Source organism: Chironomus tepperi, unplaced genomic scaffold (genome assembly GCF_022539635.2).
Source record: "Chironomus tepperi strain 1889 unplaced genomic scaffold, CSIRO-AGI_Ctep_v1 contig_16, whole genome shotgun sequence".
Taxonomy (NCBI): Eukaryota; Metazoa; Arthropoda; class Insecta; order Diptera; family Chironomidae; genus Chironomus; species Chironomus tepperi.
This window is the reverse complement of record NW_027226138.1, coordinates 917,462-937,113: the sequence shown is the minus strand read 5'-3', so window position 1 is coordinate 937,113 and position 19,652 is coordinate 917,462. Positions and strand designations below refer to the sequence as shown.

Below are 19,652 nucleotides of genomic sequence, written 5' to 3'. Positions count from 1 at the left end.
TGCACCTTGGTGGTATACATGAACCAGAGCCCAACTCAACACACGGTTCATGGCATTTCCAAATATTTATGGCGTCACACTCGAGTGCCGTGGCTCACAGGTATCCCGCCATTGCCTGAAAGTCTCGTTCCTGATCTAGATCACGGTTCAATATCTGTCTGTACATAACATTTTGGACAAATTCATTCAATTTGATAGACAAGTCGAAAAATTCCAAATTCCTCCTTCCTTACACTGATTTCTGGCTATGCCCTTCCCTCTAAAAACTCATCATTCGCACTCTGGTAGAAGGTTGAGGGTTCAAGGTACTTATAACCAGATTTGGATAAAAACCGCAAGCCTGGATTTGCAGTTTGTGCAATTTAGGTCAAACTCTAATTTATTCAGTGGAATTAGCTTTTTTCTCTGCCACAGCACCCTTTGCTGACTAAAATATTAAACAAAGACAGGAGTATAGAGTATAGAAGAGGTAAATATCGAATGCCAATTTGCAATAGACATCATAAATAAACCATCCCAATAAATCTTTGATGTCTCGTGAACGAAATAAAAAAAATACAAACAAATAATTTTCTTGTAATGTTTTTGAAACAAGCTCTATATTTAGACAATAATAAGTGCCTATAATTGTCATAATTTGCACGTCACGGGAGTCTTTCAATCATTTTTTTTTCTCACAACAAATGACGTAAACGTCGTGATGATTGACTACTAAGTAAGACATATTTTCGGATATTTATCAGAAACAGAAAAATGTGTAAAGCTTCTAATCAAATGCGGCAGACATGCAGGGTAGTCAATATCATGAATATACTTTTTCCTTGCTTTTTCCTAGAATCGACTAAGTTTCATTTCTGATACAATTTCGTGGAAAGTGATTGTACCTGTTATGAAAATTTAGTCTGACATATACAGGCACACTTTTATCGACAGCTGAATCATCACCAACTTATTTTGTTTATTATGAATTCATTCAATTTTTTATTTTAATTATGAACTGACTTTATAAGTATTAAATGTTTATAGGTTTGTTAAGGTCAAGACAGAACATACGTCATTCAAAGAAATTGAGATTATGAGAATTGAATGAGATTAGGCAACTCAATTTATATACCTAAAAATAGACTTTTTATATTCAATTTGTGAATTTCAAGGACAATCTTTTATTTTGGATGCACTCTCGGAATTTAGTTTTATTTACTTTATTAATTCGCTTATAAATTATGAAATTGAATATGTAGAAATGAATGAAAGGTGGACATAATTAAGTTGGCAGACATATTAACGTTAATGCTTAAGGACAGAATAGGGAATTATTAATAGGAGGTGGGTTGGGGGGTCAAATTCTTCAATTTGCTTGGGGGACTATTTAAGACGATTTTATCCTATAATATCCAATAGTAATTCAATAATCTATATTATGCATATGTGTAAAAGCTCAGGTATAAAAAGCTCATAATCTTCTTTCAGGAATTGTTGTGTAGAAGCAAATTGAAATTTCTTGCATCTTCTGTTCAGTATTGATATCAGCTTTCGTTCCAATCAAGATTCATTTCTTTCAATTTCATCAAGTATTGCCTAATTCATAGTTCTCACCATTAAACTCCTAGATTTATGAAGTTGAATATTTAAAATCTCGGCTGATTATGGGATTTGAACTCGGGAGTGCAAATTTGACTCCAATATCTGTGATCTATACCTTGCTAAGTGAGCTTTCGAGGCACTTTTTAGACGTTATTGCAGCCGTTCAAACTTTTCGAACCGCATTTTTCGACCTTAAAAATGGACTAAAATTAAATTGCCAGGGCTATGGTATGGTTAGGGCGGCTTCGCTTATTTCCGTTAGTTCTGCTCTATCTTTGTAACTGTGTTCTGTTCTGTAACTGCTCTATCTCTGCTCTTTGCTGATTTGGCTTCCAAAAAACGAAGACTATGAACCAAGAACCTTGCAAAGTCAAAGAAAGAGCAAATTTGGAGCAAATCTACCAAACCTTCCATTTCATATCCCAACAAACTCTGAATTCCAAAAATATTCCATCAACATTTTTAAAGTGCATTTCATTTCAAGTAAGTCGTAAATCATAAAGAAAATGGAAAGAGAGAGATAAATCCTGACACACACTTGTTAATTATTTATCTCGTGATATTTCACAAACCTTGTTAATCAATCGGCCATCAAACAAACAAAATATATATATACATTGAATCATTGACCAAAAAAGTGAAAAGCATCATACACAAATCAAGAAGGAGATGTGCTAAAAAATGTATATTGGATTTGATATCGTTGAATGTGAATGAACGGATGAAATATTAATGGAAAAATAATTGAGTACAATTTGATAGTTGTTAGTATATGTATTTGATAATGTATGAAATAGATAAACAAAGACAAAAAAATCAATAAAATTTATTAATTAAGTGTGGAACAAAGAGCGGAGACATAACATCTGTACAACATTGTTACATTAGTGAATGTCCCATGATGGAAATAAAACTTTTTGAAAAGGATGAAGACTAATAGAAATTCAAAAGGGAGGATTTGTGAAGGTATTTACGGTTGTCACAATGATGATGAATATTTTCGTCCACAATTCAACTATTCTGAGAAGCGTTTGATGGACAAAAAGCCCATAATCGCTATTGTTTGGAAAATCATCGTTGTAACGCAGTGATGGACAACCTGTGTGCTACGGCACAATAATTGATTGGAAATGCAATTAACCGTGTGTAGTTAAGATCAAGGCTTACCACCGAAATATCCCACAAAATCAAAAGATTTCCCATCACTTTTTGAAATGCTACACAGTTCCAATTTTCGGAGATTTTCTTTAATCCCATGCGAAAAGTTATTTATGAGGTGTTTTAAAATATATCATATGATTCGAAGAAATCAATTCCAATTCCAATATTTTTGTTTTTCTTCCACCGTCTACGATGCTTATTAATTATTCCATTCATATTTTATTATTGTTTTTATTTGCAAGAGAGTGAAAGGAAACATGGAAAATTAATGAAATTCTGACGTCTTAAAAAGTTTCTAGCGTTAATGTTATTATTGCTTTTTATATCTTGTAAGGCTGACTATAGATTGTTTTGGATACGATGTCAACTTGATACTACCAAGTTTGCTTAGATTTTGGGTGAAGAAGGTTTCTTGATTGTATAATGTTCTAGCGTGGGCTCTAATCTGTTTGGGCTTAATCGATACAAAATCCGGCACTAGGCTTGGTTTATATTTACATGCTGCCAGATTTGAACTTAATCCGGCAATCAAGTTAGAATCACACTGGTTTGACACTAGATTTTTGATCGATTAACCGTCAGATGCAGCCACGTTTGAAATTAATTGGACAATCAAGTCACATGTAATGGGAGGTAGATTCGGTACTGCAATTCGGATCTTACATAGGGTTAGTTCTTAATTGCCTTAATTGAATTTTGATGCATGTGCCTAAATTCGCTCGGGAAAGTGATGATTTTCTGGCATTTTAGATCTTCAGGAACTCTCCCTATCCAACCTAATCTTTTGGATATTGATACCCTGTGTCAAAACCATCTTACACACATTCATACACATATAACCCCCACGCACATCCATACCCGAATAGAATCATTGTCTAAATATCGTTTAAAATTTTATGGATAACTTATTTTCATCATACAGTCTCTGACAGACTCCCAACCATGCCATTTAATAGTTTCACAAATATTTGTTTTGAGAGTCAAATCAATTTGTTTTTTGTTGTCAGTTCTAGTGACGCATTTTTGTGGGTGTTTCTTTAATTTGTCAGTTCACAATGTTAATTTAATTTTGTTCCATACTTAAAGCAACTTCAGTCTGTAGACAATACCACAAAGAACATCCGACAAACCGAGAATAACACGATTATTATTCTATTATTAAAAGTACGCTAATTAGTGCTGTTTTCTGCTCGTTTACACTCAAAAAGGAGGAAGAAAAGCTTTTTAAAAATTTAATTAATAAATTTATCATTTTTTTGGTCTTTAAGCTGCTCTCATTATGTCTATTTCTTGTGCTTAAATTTAATTTGCTGTAAGCATGAGTAAGGGATGAATGTGACGATACACAAATTTTCTATGGTTTATGGTTGTAAGGCATTGGCCTTTTTTTGTTGCAAAACAGTTTTTACTCGACAACAATTTAATGAAAAGTTTTTTATAGCAGACTTTAGATTAAATGTAGGGATTGAAATTTAGTCGGTATGGCCAGATTACTTTGAGATGAAATATTGTCCATAATTTACAGGACTATTAAATTAAGTGTTGCTAGAAAATTCAATTTGTGTTGTCTAAACTAATGAAGAAGAATTGCTGTTACATGGTGAAATGTTGACAGTCAGAGGTGGAGGTAGGAATAGGGGACAGACGGGAAAGAGCAGGTGGGACAGGATATTTGAATTTCTTGAGCTTGGATCTCAAAAACTTGGCAAAGAGTTGACTAAAGCCTAGTAAATTGAAGAATATCAATCAGCAAGGTTGCGGTGGGCAGGGGTTGACTCCCTACACCCCCTTCAATACACCCCTGATTTCATTAAAGCGTACATTTACTCCAAGCACAATTCTGAACATAATCAATTCTCAGAATCACAACCGCAGTATTTTACCTCAACTTTGTTACGAAGTTTTCTTCTTTGAGCATAAAAAAAAGTAAATTGAAAGAAAAATTTAATGGAAGGCATACGATGAAGCATAAAGATAAGATCAAAACCATCACATCTTTTGTGAGTTCAAAAGATGGTATCTAAATTATTTGAGAGCTTGTCATAGTGATTTATTTGATGATATATTATATTAATTTTGAATATCTGGCGCGTGGCTATGATTGTTTGGTTTTAAAGTGGAAGTAAATGTTTTTTGGACATTTCTGGATTGTATAGGTATTTAGACAAGACATGACTGGTTTCGAAATGGACAAAAATATGTTAGAACTGGACATTTATTTATCTATGCCTTATTCTAACACATATTAGTACATTCGAGGTTTGTGTGCTCTATGGCTTGCATTTCTGTTCTTCATACAAATCCAAAGATATATATCTTAAGAAACGCTATATTGTTGGGTAGGAAAGTAACAAAGGAGCCCTTAGGGGACAAGTTGAATTGTTAATCTTTTAGTTATCCTTAAAGAAATTCTTAAGTCACATGCAGACGTTTATGTTCTCGTAATAAAGTGATTTTGACGTGATTGAATGCTTGCAGGGCATATTCTGCAGTGGTGTAAAAATGGCATTTGAGTTTAGCAAAATAGGTTATAGCTAGTCGATGTCCAGTTCTAACGTTATTTTGTCTTATATGACAACAAAAACCCGGCTGTCACACATTCAAATGTTGCCTAATGATGCTAAGAGTCGCGTGGCGGATACTTAGCAAGAAACACTGAGCTATTATCTTTTATGTCCAAATTCCTGAAGCTTCTTGATTCCATATTTGCAAAACTAATTCCATTTCAAAAACATCTCCAGAATTGAGTACCATTCAAAATATTCCATGACGCAAAAAATTATCTAATTTCCCACTCATTCCAAAAAATGCGCCTCCATCAAAGTTTATATCAATTTATCATTTAGCATCTACACTGTCCATAATGTGAAATATTTTATTTTTTTATTCTGTGTCCGCGACGACCGCAATAATGATAATGACGAGAATGATAAAAAAAAAAAAAAATAAAATGTTTATTTTCTCTAGTCATAAAAATGATGTTTTAAAGCATCACAGGAATGAGAAGGATAAGAAGAAAGGAGTTGTAGTATGCTTGTTTGATATGAAATGTTCAAAAATAAATTATTCACTTTCAATGCTAATTTACATGCTTCATTCATTCTTTTGTGATGATGAGAACTTAAGTGGGGTTGTTTGGCAATGATGTCCAGCATTTTAAGGGTTAGGAATGTTGGATCCTGAGCTGCACAATTCGTCGATCTGCATTTTTCAGACGTTAAAATGGGTCAAAATCAGCCTTTACGGTGCAGTCAGGGCCATTTCGCGTTTAACCCTTAATACGGCGTCGCAGGGATACCTTAGTGAACACGATGTGCTTTTCGGGAATCTAAGGTGTCAAGTGCAAATTTGTTATTGGACATAACATATGAATGACCCCCTAGTGTCTATAAAAAGCATTTATTTCCTTCATAACAATACTCAAAACAACTTGTCTGCTTCTGTTCAAGAGCTTTGTTTATTTTCCTCTCCAAAAAAAGAACGCGTAAAGAATTTAATGCACATGTGGGCGAGAGTGACACGTTTTAATAGCTCAGCTGGTTGTCATTGATGCATACTCACACAGGAAAGATCTTTATTGGATATTGATCTGTTATTTTCTTGTTTCATTGACGATTCTTAACAGACATATTTTGGTACATATTTGTTAAATTGATAGTAAAAATTGATGGCAGGAAATGGAAAGGAAATGAAAAAGGATAATGGCGGTGAATTATGGTCATATATTTAACAACACATTGAACTCTTAATACTTTCGATGATGCGACATAATGTAGAACATTTTGTACTCGTGTCTTTCGGCAAACAGCAGAATTACTTCAATAAATCTCGGCACTAACACTTTAGCGCTGTATAATTTCCATATATCCATTGAGTTTTGTCTAATGCTATTGAGATTGTTTTGGCATACACGTTTTGAGACAATGACAGAAATGGATAGAACCAAAAGAATATCGTAAAACTTCATTATGAAAATTGATGTTTTTTTTCCATCCTCAGCATAAAATGAGCAGTGATATGTTTACATTACATTACTATAGATCCTAAGTAACATTCATAAAAAAATATATTATTTATTTAAGACGACAATAAAGGCGATGTGAACGAAGAAATGGAAAATTTTGTCTCGGTTTTTAATTAAATTTGACAAAATAAATTTTCCTCATCTGGATCTTATATTTTTCTTTCCTGCTCAGACTTTGTTGAAGCTCAGAACAGAAAGGAAAACAACATAAGTGATTTTCTTTGTTATTTCTTATGGAGCTTGAAAGGTTCAAGGTTCTTTTCAATTGATTAGAGATTTTTCTATAAACTTTATGATGCTGTTGGGGTTATTTGGATATTAAGTGATGTTGAGGAACAGTTGCTTAGCATAGATAAAGTTAGGAATGACTGTTTCTGTAGTTTTATAGAAGAATATATGCAAATTAGCAGAAATTTCATTTTAAAAGACGAAAGTCTCAATATAAATTTACTTACAATCTAATTCTTAATGAAGAATCTCAATAACAACTTCTGACTTCACTCCGCTACTTATTTTTTACTAAGTATTCATTATAATTGACTATTTTAAATTCTTTACTGTGTTTTTGTTCACTTTCTTTGTTTACTTATCTAAAGTTCAAAAATTGAACCTAGAATTGAACTTCATTTTCAAATTTTAACGGTTTATTTGCTTTAACATTTTTGGATGTTTTGGTCATTTTAATGGCTTAATATCGACTTTGCCACTTTAATGATAAATCTAAGATGCATCAACACACATACATAACTTCCGTACAACTCCCTTGATCAAAATAAAGTTCTAAGTAAAAAGTTTATATTTCATTGGACATAAAAACAAATTGGATCTTTGGATCAATTGATTCAATTTGAAAAATACATCACTAATTCCCATGGTTGTCTAAGAGCATGTTTCACGATAATTCTTATTGAATAACTGTTGCATAGACTATGTATATTCTCAACTTAACCTATAACATTACTGTGGTTGCCTTAGAGAATGTGTTGTGGTTAATACGATGAAATCTAATTACATCTGAAATTTCATATTAGCTGAATATAAAGAACGCCTGCGTTATTACGTAAACATTTGATGATTCCATTAGATTAGATTCTTAACCTCAATGATTTGATTATCTGCATAATTAGAGATATCAAAATAAAAGGATCATACATAGACATTTTTGTTGATAAAAAGTTCATTGAGTTTCCGTAGAAAATTTGATATTTTTGTAAGATATTTGTTTTGGATGTAAAACAAATCATGTTGAAATGAGCTGGAAAGTTTACTTTGGATACTGTTTGGGAAAGACAATTGAATCTAATCTTAGGTTTTAGATGAGCATCTAATGCATTGTGTCTTAAAATGTGTGATCAGACCTTTTGAAGGTTTGTGATATTTATTTAAGAAATGTTCTTGCAAGTAGGAAGGAAGTATAGATTCCTATTTATACCTGAGCGACCAAATGGAACCATTTGTCATTAAGGAAAGGATTGACGGCTTTGAGTTGTAAGCTAATCTATGTTAAGTTATCCCGAGCAGCAAAATCCGACAAATCATAAAATCAGCCGTCACGTTGGCATTAGGTCAGCTTCTTGTCTTCTCATTGACATAACGAAGTAGCGGTGTCCTAGCGAATAGTATTCGATCCTAAGAATAATATTTTCTAGAACAGTGATGCAACCTATGTGTTACGGTACACTAATGTATTGCATGAAATTTTTGGAAATTGACATGAACTGTAAGCCGTGTCCGGTTTCGGTTGAGGGTCACCACCAAGGTGTGCAAAAGGTTGTCCACCAATGTTCTAAATAAACATTAATCTATGCCATTAGAGACTAATACCAAAACATCTTATTTTAGTCGTAAAATCACCTAATGCTCAATCTATTAAGACAAATCGAAAATTTCGCCTAAAACAGTATAATAACATTGACAATTTTATTGATCATGATCCGAGTCACGAACACTTATGCGACAATAAAAAAATAAAGTCATTTACAAACTATGAATTATTTCATAAATTTGCCAATTGAATAGGTAAAATGAACTTATCATTGTTGAATGGTATTGAAAATATATCAATAAAATCATATTTATGATCGGATTTGGGCATGAATTTATTCTGCATAATTTTAAGGACTGTCTGATCCGACACATGTAAACAAACTTCCAGGATAAGCTTTTAGACAGAATTCTTTAAAAAATAATAAATTCAATAATGATCCATGAAATATTCGTAGAAATTCAATAAGGCATGAAACCACGAATAACAAATTTTATTCTAATGATTTATGTAAGTCAAGATGTTAATATTATGTTGATGGATGTTCTTGGAATTGGATATGCTAAATATTGCTTTCTGTAGATTTGAACTTTTATGAAATGTAAAGAGCTTTGAAAATGATTTTTCAAAGGCATGGATTGATTTTTATTAAATGGCTTCACACGAGAGTTTCCTTTAGTCAGTATCCCGAGCTGCACAACTCGAGATTTGTCGTTATTTCTCGACTTTGAGACCAAGACTTCTTTCGTCTTCGATTCAAAACTTTGACTTCGATTTGTCGGTACCAGTCTCGTTTTCGGTTATGGTGTCGGTCTCGGTGTCAATCTAAATCGAACTCATTCTCAGTTCTGGTCTAGGTCTTCAAACCGACAGTTTGAGATACCCTAGTCGCTACGCCTCCGTATTAACGGCAAGACATAAGGATGTCGGCACTCGGCGAAACAAACTTCCAATATTATGCTGTTCGGCATCGCATTTCATTCCAAACCATCACTTCTAAACATTTCACCCAAAGTCAACATTCTATCAATATTTTTAAATTATTTCTCAAGAATTATTGATCAGCAAAATGTAATGAGTTTTCACCATGGGATATAGTATTTTTCTAAGAACATTACAAACAGAAGGTTGTCAGGAACAGTACGAAATAAATGTGTTTTAGGAAATGGAAAATGAAGAAACACTTACACGTGTTTTTTCCAAATGAAAAACGTCTGAATTTATGTTAATTTTGCCATACTGTCTCTTCTGATGTAAACATCATGTCATTAGGAATTTCTTGGAATACTCTTTGGGTCTCACTGTTAGGTTATAAATTAGAATTTTGGTATAAAAGTCTAGATGTGAATTCTTATTGAAGAAGGTAGAAACGAATCTTAGTGCAGTATGAGCTTAGATAGTCACATATTCTATATGATGCTTTTTCTGACAGACTGAGGACATACTCACCCATTTTAGCTTGCTCATGAGTGAGAGGGATGAAGGAGCTGAGCGTACAATCATGCTGTATATCTAAGAGTATACTTGGCAATAACATGATCGGCAGATGTGTTTGAGTATCTTGTTTGTCTAAGCTACTAGTGATCATATGTTCAGTTTGTCTGTTCAGATATGTGGCTTTAAAGTCAATCTCCTGTCGATTAACATTTCTAAGTATTGAGCTTTGTTCTCTGGGAAGTTGCCTAGAGCATCAATTTTCTTTGAATAAGGCTTCAGCTTTCAAGTACTAGTTTTAGATTCACTACACAATTTTCAGTCAACTCTACAATATGGAGATTTTCAGATTAACCTGTAGCAGGAGTGTAGCTAAAATGACACCTACAAAAGTCTACCTTGTACTTTTATCTTCCATCATATTATGGATCCAACTTTTAATAATTTCTTAATGTAAAATCTCAACAGAACCTCTTCAATACATTAATAAGATTAAATATTAACTCACATAAAATTCCGCCAACATAAAATATTTCAATAGAGTAATTTTATACATAAATTATTAAGGTTACATCAACTATTTATTCAAAGAATTCAATTTCATATTTTCATCATCTAATGTAAATTGTAAAGCATACTTTCTCAAATGATATTAACGTGAGCATATTGAAGTCAATATTTAATCTCAAAATGTTAAATCATCCTCGAAAGCACGTGGAGGTTAATTTCTTGTGATATAAAGGCATTTAATATTCTGCATTATCATCTATCTTTATTACCCATCCATAATAAATTTATTTTACAATCTCATAAAACGTTCTCAAATCCTATGACGGATGAATTACAAATTTAAAGCATTCTCAGTCAATTTAGATTGTATGCTGTGTTTCCTAGAGTCAATAAGGTGTTGATCGTAAATGATGTCTAGTCTTGAATGGCATAAGTCGGGTAATCGTTAAAATTAAGCATCAAATCGGAGTGATTGTGGCTTTGTACCGTGTTCGGTTCAAATTTGGCACCAGGCCCCTTTAGCCAAGGTTTTTGATTGATTAACCGATTTTTGCTATTCGGGAGCAATTAGAGAAGATGAGGTATGCTCAATGCAGGGAGTTAACCAATTGAATTTAAGGTTAATCCTCAGAATTAGGGGAATGCAATACTTGAACTACAAGAGTTTAGGAGGGATGAGTTGAAATTTTAGTCTTCACAACTCGTCAAATTGAAGACATTTCCACCATAAAACTTGAAAGCACCCCTGATTTGACCATACTCCCCTGTAATGCGCCCCTACTCCACCATATTTGGAGCAAATTCTTCAATTTCAATACAAATATCCCAGCATTACACTAGGTTACTTCAGATTTGGCCAAAATCAGGTTTTTGGTTTGAAGGCTCACCAGTTCGTGCTCCACAGGTAGCCACTCACCCGATTAACTGCCAACGTCAATTCACCTATCTTCGGAAAGATTCTTGAAATATTTCAAATAATAGACATCGCTAATAACCACTCCCTAAAACAGATAGAAGTAAAAAATTTGCATTAACATTATTTTTTTCTTGCAGAATTTCAAATGTAAATTAAGAACTTGTTCCTTCATTTGAATAGAGAAGTGGAGTAGTCTGAAAGAATGAATGTAAAGCACAAAAATTTTTACCTCTCGACAAGGAAAAAATGTTCTTGCGAAAAAAAATAAGAAACTTTTTCTCTACCTTTCAATTATCAAAGAATTTTTCGTAGCTTACGTGGATTGTGTGAGGAAAATCTCTCGAAAAGTACAATCAAAGATGGAATGAAGGTCGCTGTGAAGGAAAATGTCTTCTTAATTTACCATCTTTTTATGTCTTCATGCTATATATATTGGAAGAAGTCTCATTTATGTTCATGTTATCAACGATTTTGAATATCAGACTTAATCTTCAGTATCATCCCACAAATGTGCTGTGCCAACTTTTCCTAGAATATATGGATATATGTTTACTCACATTTTGTTCACTTGTTTGATTTCATTTATTTGCACAGTCAAATTTTAAGGGGATTCCTTTTTGTGGATTCAAAGGAAATTAACTCTCGGTGATGAATATTTTTATTATGGATGTTCTGTCAAGGTCATGTTGAGGGTCTTTTAATATATGCTCATATGGAGTTAGCAAAATTCTGTTTATTAAGATTATTATGGGACAATATAGTAAAATATGCTGGTTTTTATGGTGGTGGCATAATGTGAAATAACATGTTATGACATGACTGGAAATTGGAAATATTGTCGATGACATGGTATGGATTAATAGCTGATTTGAATGGCTTGTATAAGATATTATGGTAACAGAAGAAACTTTTGGTCAGGGATGAAGGTAGAATATGTCCATACCTCTGTATATGCTCCTGTTGTTGGTTGTGCTAGCTGGTACATTTTAGATGATTCTGGTTCCATTTTATAAAATTACTTTTAATGGCATAAATTAGTGGTGGGCAACTATTTGTATTTCGCAACACACCTTGGTGTTGAACTTCGACTTAATTTGCACACGGCATATTCCACACACACACTACGGTGCTGTGACACATAGCTTACCCTCCTCTTACTTAGACGAACTCAGATTTACTTGTTAACTCCAGATTGTTAACAACTGAAGTGAAACTGTCTGTGATTAGTCGACCATGTGTCTAGTTATAAACTTGACATTTTGTGGCAAGTTCTATATATGCCAAGTTTATAACCAGACATAATGTCGACTAAGCACAGCCCGTTACACTTGAGTAAATGAAACCTGTGCCATTCGGTATAGATTCTATATAAAATGGACAGGAATTTGACTAGAATACTAGAATTATTTATTGTTATGTCTACCACAAGTTCTGGCTGATTTTAATGACTTAAGATCCTTTCCTGATCGGTACATGTAGAAATATTGATATCACAGCAACGAGGCGATATTATGCTCCCTAAAGAGGCCTAGAAAGCAGACTGTCTGCTATGTCTGAGAACTAACCAAATCTTAACAAATAAAATAACCAAATCTTCCAAAGTTGCAAATTTGAAAATCTGCCAATTGTGTTAAGGACATACATACATATTTGTGTCCCAATCTACACTCAATACTTCGTGTATAGACATATACACCTTGACTACATAAACTCAATTACAAACTCAGATGACCTTCAAAACATCACCCCTTCCGAAAAATACAAAAACTTTCTCTGATAACTTAATTTAAAATCCACTGAACCAGCCTTAAATTTGTTATCGAAAACTCAAATTTGTTTATGAATCTATCAGATATAAAAAATCTAATTTGATTATCGCTTGCGGTGACATATTTACTTGTTTACAAACAGAAAAATCGAAACTTTTTTATATTTCTTCATCACTTTTTTATTATCATCCCATCAAACTTTTCTGTCTAAATCTTTGAAAGGTTTACGTATTGAAAAAGCATTAACTAACACCAAATATGTTTTGATGACGAACTTTTTCATGTGTAGTATGCGTGGTAAACATCCTAAGTCTGCTTTTTGGGGGGATTGCTTGAGTGATGTCCTGATGGTTTGACATTTAATTGGTTTTTTAGTCTGAAATGAATTTTAAGGAACCGGTGCTAGATTAGATAAGACGGGAAATTTTTATATTCACACGTATATTGAATTTTTGGATTTTCCGGCTAAACTAAGCATAATCTGTTTGATTTTCAATACGGTGAAGCTTAACAATAACGACTAAGGGAAGATTTGATAGAGGATCTAATTCATAAAGGAGGTGCAGGTGGTTTGAGGGTCAATCACCCTTCTATTTGGGAAAGATTCTTTAAATTGCTATCCTAAGCGACACTAAGTAAAGAACCTCATTTTTCGCTTTAAAAATGGGTCGAAATTAGCTGCCAGGTGGTCGTCAAGGCAACTTAGGCATTATACCGTTAAAACGGCGACCTACCGATGAACTAGTGAACAAATTAGGCTGTTTGGAATAGTTTTTTCGTGAATAATCCTAAAACTAGCCCTAAATGGACTACCCTCTGGCTACCATCCAAAGTTGAGACTGCAATTTCAATCAGCACACATTGAATTGTTCCCACAACAGCATCAGTATATCTACTTAAAACCAATTTGCCATCAACTGCCAAATTTATTTGTCAGCACCGAAAAATCCTTACTTATCTCGCTGACGTTATTTATAAACAGCTCCCATATTTATTTCCGAGAAAAAACTCAGTCTTCTTCTCACATCCTTAACATGTGTATCATATCCCATCATATCATGAAAAATATCTTCCATGATTCATTTTCCCCATCTATTTATCATGATTCGAAACAAAAGGAGGTTGAAATGATATGGATGGAATGAATATACGAAAGTGAAACATGATATATCAATCGCATTACTTCTTTTCATTCAGCGCAGAACAGAAAAATGTCGATTCTGAGTCCCTGAAAAAATTCACTAACACAACGACATGGAAGTTTTCTTGAATGAAAAGCTCCACAAAAAAATCGAAGAGAGAAAGCTCACAAAAAACAGCTGAAAAAAGCTCCGTCAATAAAACTTCGTGTAGATTCGTGTATGACGTGAGAAGGATAATAATGTTAGTCAATATTCTCTCAATGTTTAGTTCTCTCACTCACTCTCTCTCTCTCAGTAAATACCAATTTTCCCTACAAATTCTTCTCACGAGCGAAAGGGAAACAATGAAATTTTTCAATGTCGAGCACCATGAGAAAAGCACAGAGTAAAGGGAAAGGAAGAAAAATTTCCTTTTCATAACACACAGAGAAGGCAGCACACAAAAAAAAAAGAAATTTTCTCCATTAGACAATTCGACTTGATTCAGTGACGCCATAAAAGCTGTTTTGCTCGTGTAAAGGAAGAAAAATTGAAAAATAAAATAAAATTTTCTAGAAAAAAGTGCATTATAAGCTTTATAATAACATCAAGTGACATATAAATACTGTTGAAATACCCAAGTGATTGCTACAGATTAGATTGTGAATAGAATATAATTGCGCGTGAACTTCCTGTTTTGGAGATTATTCAAGTAGCAATTTATAATTTATATATTATTATTTTCCGGTGAAAAACAATTACTTTTGCCTATTGTGTTGCTCTAATTGTGGATTAATTTATTTACATTCCGATTCTATTGTGCCAAGTGTTTATTCTGCTTAATAATATTTACATTACAAGATTTAATAGAGAAATTTAAATTAGATTCAAAACAAGAAGATTATCAAGCTGGTAAGAATGTATAATTAAATAAATTTTTTGTTACACGGCGGTAATGAAAGGCTTCAATATTGGAGATGATATAGATTGAAACGAGATAGATACAGCATGTGATAATAAGAAGACATAGAAAAAAAAAATAACAAAATTTTTCATGAAAAAAAGGCTTCATTCCTTTACATTCTATTATGTTATGCAGAAGCAGATCATTATATTGAGTAAATTGACTTTTCTTTCATGATAATAAAATTGGCGCCAAAAAATGATGATGCAGCTACTCGGTTCTGTTTCCATCCCTTCTTCACTGTGTGATTATGAAAGGGATGATAGGATTGTGTTTGTTGTAAAGTTTAATAAACTCTATTATTGAATAAAAATGACAGTCGACTTTAAATTATTAACTCACTTCCCTTATAATGTAAAGATCCGTGGGAAAAAGATTTTTAAAACCTTATAAAGAAAAATCGATATAGATTCTTTTTATATATTATATTGCTTTATGTACATTTTTTCCATCTAATTAAATTAGAATCGATTGTGTGTTTTCTATAATATCGTATATAATATAAGGCTCTTCGTGCCTGAGACTATTTTTATGTGCTTTTACAGAGATGCAAGTAGGGCTTTATTAGTGGGATGTGTTAAATGGACCATTATATTGAATTTTAATTGAACCTTTTTTAAACAGCTATGTAAGATTCAGACTGATTTCAAGCTGTTTATAGCTCTTCATTGCCAGACCTACAGTTTAAAGTTGAATCTGAATCACTTGCAAGGCCTGGACATTTCAAGGACACAAGAACGTCAAACGGTCTGATGTATTCTGCAATATACCCAGTTACAACTCGTGTGTGCAAGATTTCGCCAATAAAAGTACTCCTTTGTAGATGTATCTGGCACTAGAGACACATTTTGTTCCTAATACCTCAAAATTGCACCTAAAACACGAACCTAGCTTCGTAACTAGAACGGTAAAATGGAAAAAGAGCTTCGAAAATTAGACATGACCTGGGATTGAAACCTAGGACCTTTGGGACGTAAGACCTTGGTAAGACCAACGCTCTGCCATTTAGACCACATATGATCATATTTATATTTATAAGCTTATATTGAGTCAATCAGCATTATTGTAGGATTTGAACCAATTTCAAAGGCATTTCCTTTACTGGTAACAAAAAAGACCAGAGCCTCCACATTGAGCACTCATAAACCCCCTAACTACTCCCCTGCTAAGAACTAAACACACATAACATAAACCATTTAGTTTAAAGCATCGGAAACTTAAATTTTTTATGGTCAGTGGGCACAAATAAGGAAGATTGTTGCTATTCTCGTCTGCACGCTACATTTGATTCTATTTGTAAAATGTTTAGTTCCAAATATTGCTTTCACGAGTGTCGACTAAGCGGATGATGACAATAAAATGTCATGAAAATTTGATTTTCAATTTTTTTTCCGTGACTTTTTCCCCAAAAAATGTCATTGACAAAATAAGCAATCATTTTATACTTAATGTCGTGGAAAAATATAAGCGGAATAACACAAAAGGAAGTTAAATTGAAAGCTGATTTTTTGTGTTGAATTATTGTGCTTGGAGGCAATTTTTATTCAAATATCATCATGGCTGAGTATCAAATGTCATACGAAATTGGAATAGAATATACAACAGCTGATGCGATTGATGTAAAATTCAATACATTGTCTGACATCTTCATGATTGATAATCTTTAATATTTGAGCTTGTGGATGTCCTTCAAATATGTTTTCACTTCCATCCAGACATACCATATTGTAGACATACCTCAAATGTACTAATTATGATAAACTAGTTTCAATAATAACGTCACTTCCAACTGATTCATAATGCATTGATATTTGAGAATAGTAAACAGAAAATGTACATTAAGTGCCCATTCATTATGATTACTGCTCTAGCTCATTAACACAACAGCACGCATCAATAAGCAATTCCTTTCAATTCAAAAAGCTTTTAGTTTTTTTCTACTTTTCGCAGTTGGTGCTTTACTTTGAGCTTATTATTATTGTGTTTGTTGCCAACTGGAACAACTTAATATTGTTGTTGTTTTATTAACATACTTTAAAAATACCTTACAAGGCAATGAGATTTTCATACACTTTTCTTTGTGGCTTATCAGACATGCACGATTTTATAAGGCTTTTGCTATTTTTCTGTGACTTTACATTTTTTCTGGAAATTTTTGTGTGGGATATTTTGATCTCGATCTCATGACTAAACAGAATAAAGGATGAAAAATGTGACATTTTGGTTATATAGAGAAGAGGAAGGAGTTGATTTGAATATTATGTGGATAAGTTGTCCCAAACACTATATGAAATTGGGCTTCAAGTTTTGGTTTCTTCTCAGAGTTGAAGTTGTATTCAAAATATCCATAAACCATTTAAAATCTAGCTATTCAGATCTGAAAGATCCTCTGCATTGCGTCATATGATTCCCAGGCCTCATGACAGATTAATAAGTAAGGGGGGCTCCTCAAATCATCGTTCTCAAACCTAGACCTTACAGTTTATAGTGGTACTTGAACTACTCCTTTGACATTACTGTCTCTAGTCTACAAAATGAGGCATTTCGGTGCATATGAATTGAAAAAGAACATGTGTAAAATTGTCTCATGCCGAGATTCGAACCCCTGATCGGTGGGTCGATGTGTAATCGGAAGAATGATACCACTAGGTCACCAATACACTTCGACTCACAATATCATAACAACAAAATCGACCTAATAAATGACATCAGTGACCATGTACAGTAGTTCACTTTATATAAAACTACTTATGCAAATGAACTTTTATGGTTTTGCTCAAAATATTGCAAATTATAAATAGCAACACCTACAAGTACATTGTTTCAAGTCATCCTTTTTGTTGAATGGAACTTTCTAGCCGTATTTATATTTAGAACAGTCTAAAAAGGATTATTTGTTTTGAAGATGAACACTTGAGCATCAATATAAGGATCGAAACTCAAACATGATCGTGGGATATTCGAAGAATTTTTGAGACACTTTATTGGAAATTTTTCAACCTCCATGACTTTTAGCAAACATAAAGCAATGAAATTCAAAACCTTAGAATCTTTATTTTTGTTTGACTTTATTGAATTTGCTTTATTTAAAAAAAAAATGATTCTTTCATAGCTTGAGAATGTTTTATCATTGCTTTATTGAAATATCTTATTGTGTTTGAATAACAATTCAAGCTCTTCACCCTTCCTTCTACGATTTCTTTTTAACTCTCATTCCTATTCATAAAATTTAATTTTCTGAAATGCGCATTTTTTACACGATGTAAAGATTTTTGCTTCCTTCCTTAAATGCTTTTCAATTCTTTCATTCCATTTCGAGTCAGTTTTGCGAATCAAGAAAATGATTTCTTTGCATCATCGTGGAAGGAAAAATTTGCTAAGGGGACATATATGTATGATGTGTGTCAATATTTGGTTTTATGACAAAAGCTTTCAAATTAGTTTTCAAAAGAAACTTTCAAAAAATTTCAAAATTAATTTAATTGTCTACAATTTGATTTATTCTTTGTTTTTCATAATTTAGCCTTTCTGGACATAGTAGCATGTCATAGTATCGATCTTTTGTTAGTATATAGCTCAAGGCTATGTGTGCAACATATTATGGGATTGTAAAATGTTCAGAAAATGCTTAAATTCGCAACTTTCTGAAACTTTATCACGTATTTACTTACTAACTAGCTTTACAGCCAGTACAAAACAATTGTGATCCACAGCTTCACTCAAATGGCGCCTGAAAGTGATTCTACATAGAGTGGGCAACTTGACATAATGTCTAGTTATTAACTAGACTTGATGTCGACCAATTTCTAATTTTACGGAAATTTCTGGAGATATTAGTGTTAGTCGATCTAGTTAATAGTAACACAATATGTCAAAGTGTCCACTCGAGTACCGCTGTCCACGTCTTGTAATGTAGTTCCTTTTTCAAAATAAAGGAATTTCACGTTAAGTCTCTTTAGCTTTTCGGTGGGTAATTCTGATAAGACTCAAACTTAGGGTTGGGTCAATTAAGGATTCAGTCAAGTAAGCCACAAGCCTACAAGAATACGCTTAACTGCAGTTTTTGGATGTACTTTAAGTCCGTCTCAGACTGCAGGTCTACAGTTTTGGACGAACCCTATTTAAAAATCTAGATTTGCCAAACGCGATTTATGATCAGGCCTCAAATAAGATATTCGAATAAAAAATTGTTTATTTTAAACTGTTTTTCTTTCCATATTTGCATGAATTTTATTCGTGCATTAAATTTTGACAAAGAGGTTTTCATGCAATCAAATAAGAAGTTATTGAACTTAAATCATTGTTTTGATAGCAGTCTGTTAAAGCTCTTCACATAAATATTATATTATGTTTTATTAACTCCCCACAAAAACAATCAAACCCACCCGAAAAACGTCAATATGC

General features: G+C 32.9%; 1 protein-coding gene across 1 annotated transcript in view; it reads left to right on the top strand.

Moving 5' to 3' along the window:
- Pka-R1 (protein kinase, cAMP-dependent, regulatory subunit type 1) overlaps positions 1–19,652 on the top strand; it is a 72,609-nt gene that overhangs the window by 1,520 nt on the left and 51,437 nt on the right. The gene's annotated exons all lie outside the window — the stretch shown is intronic.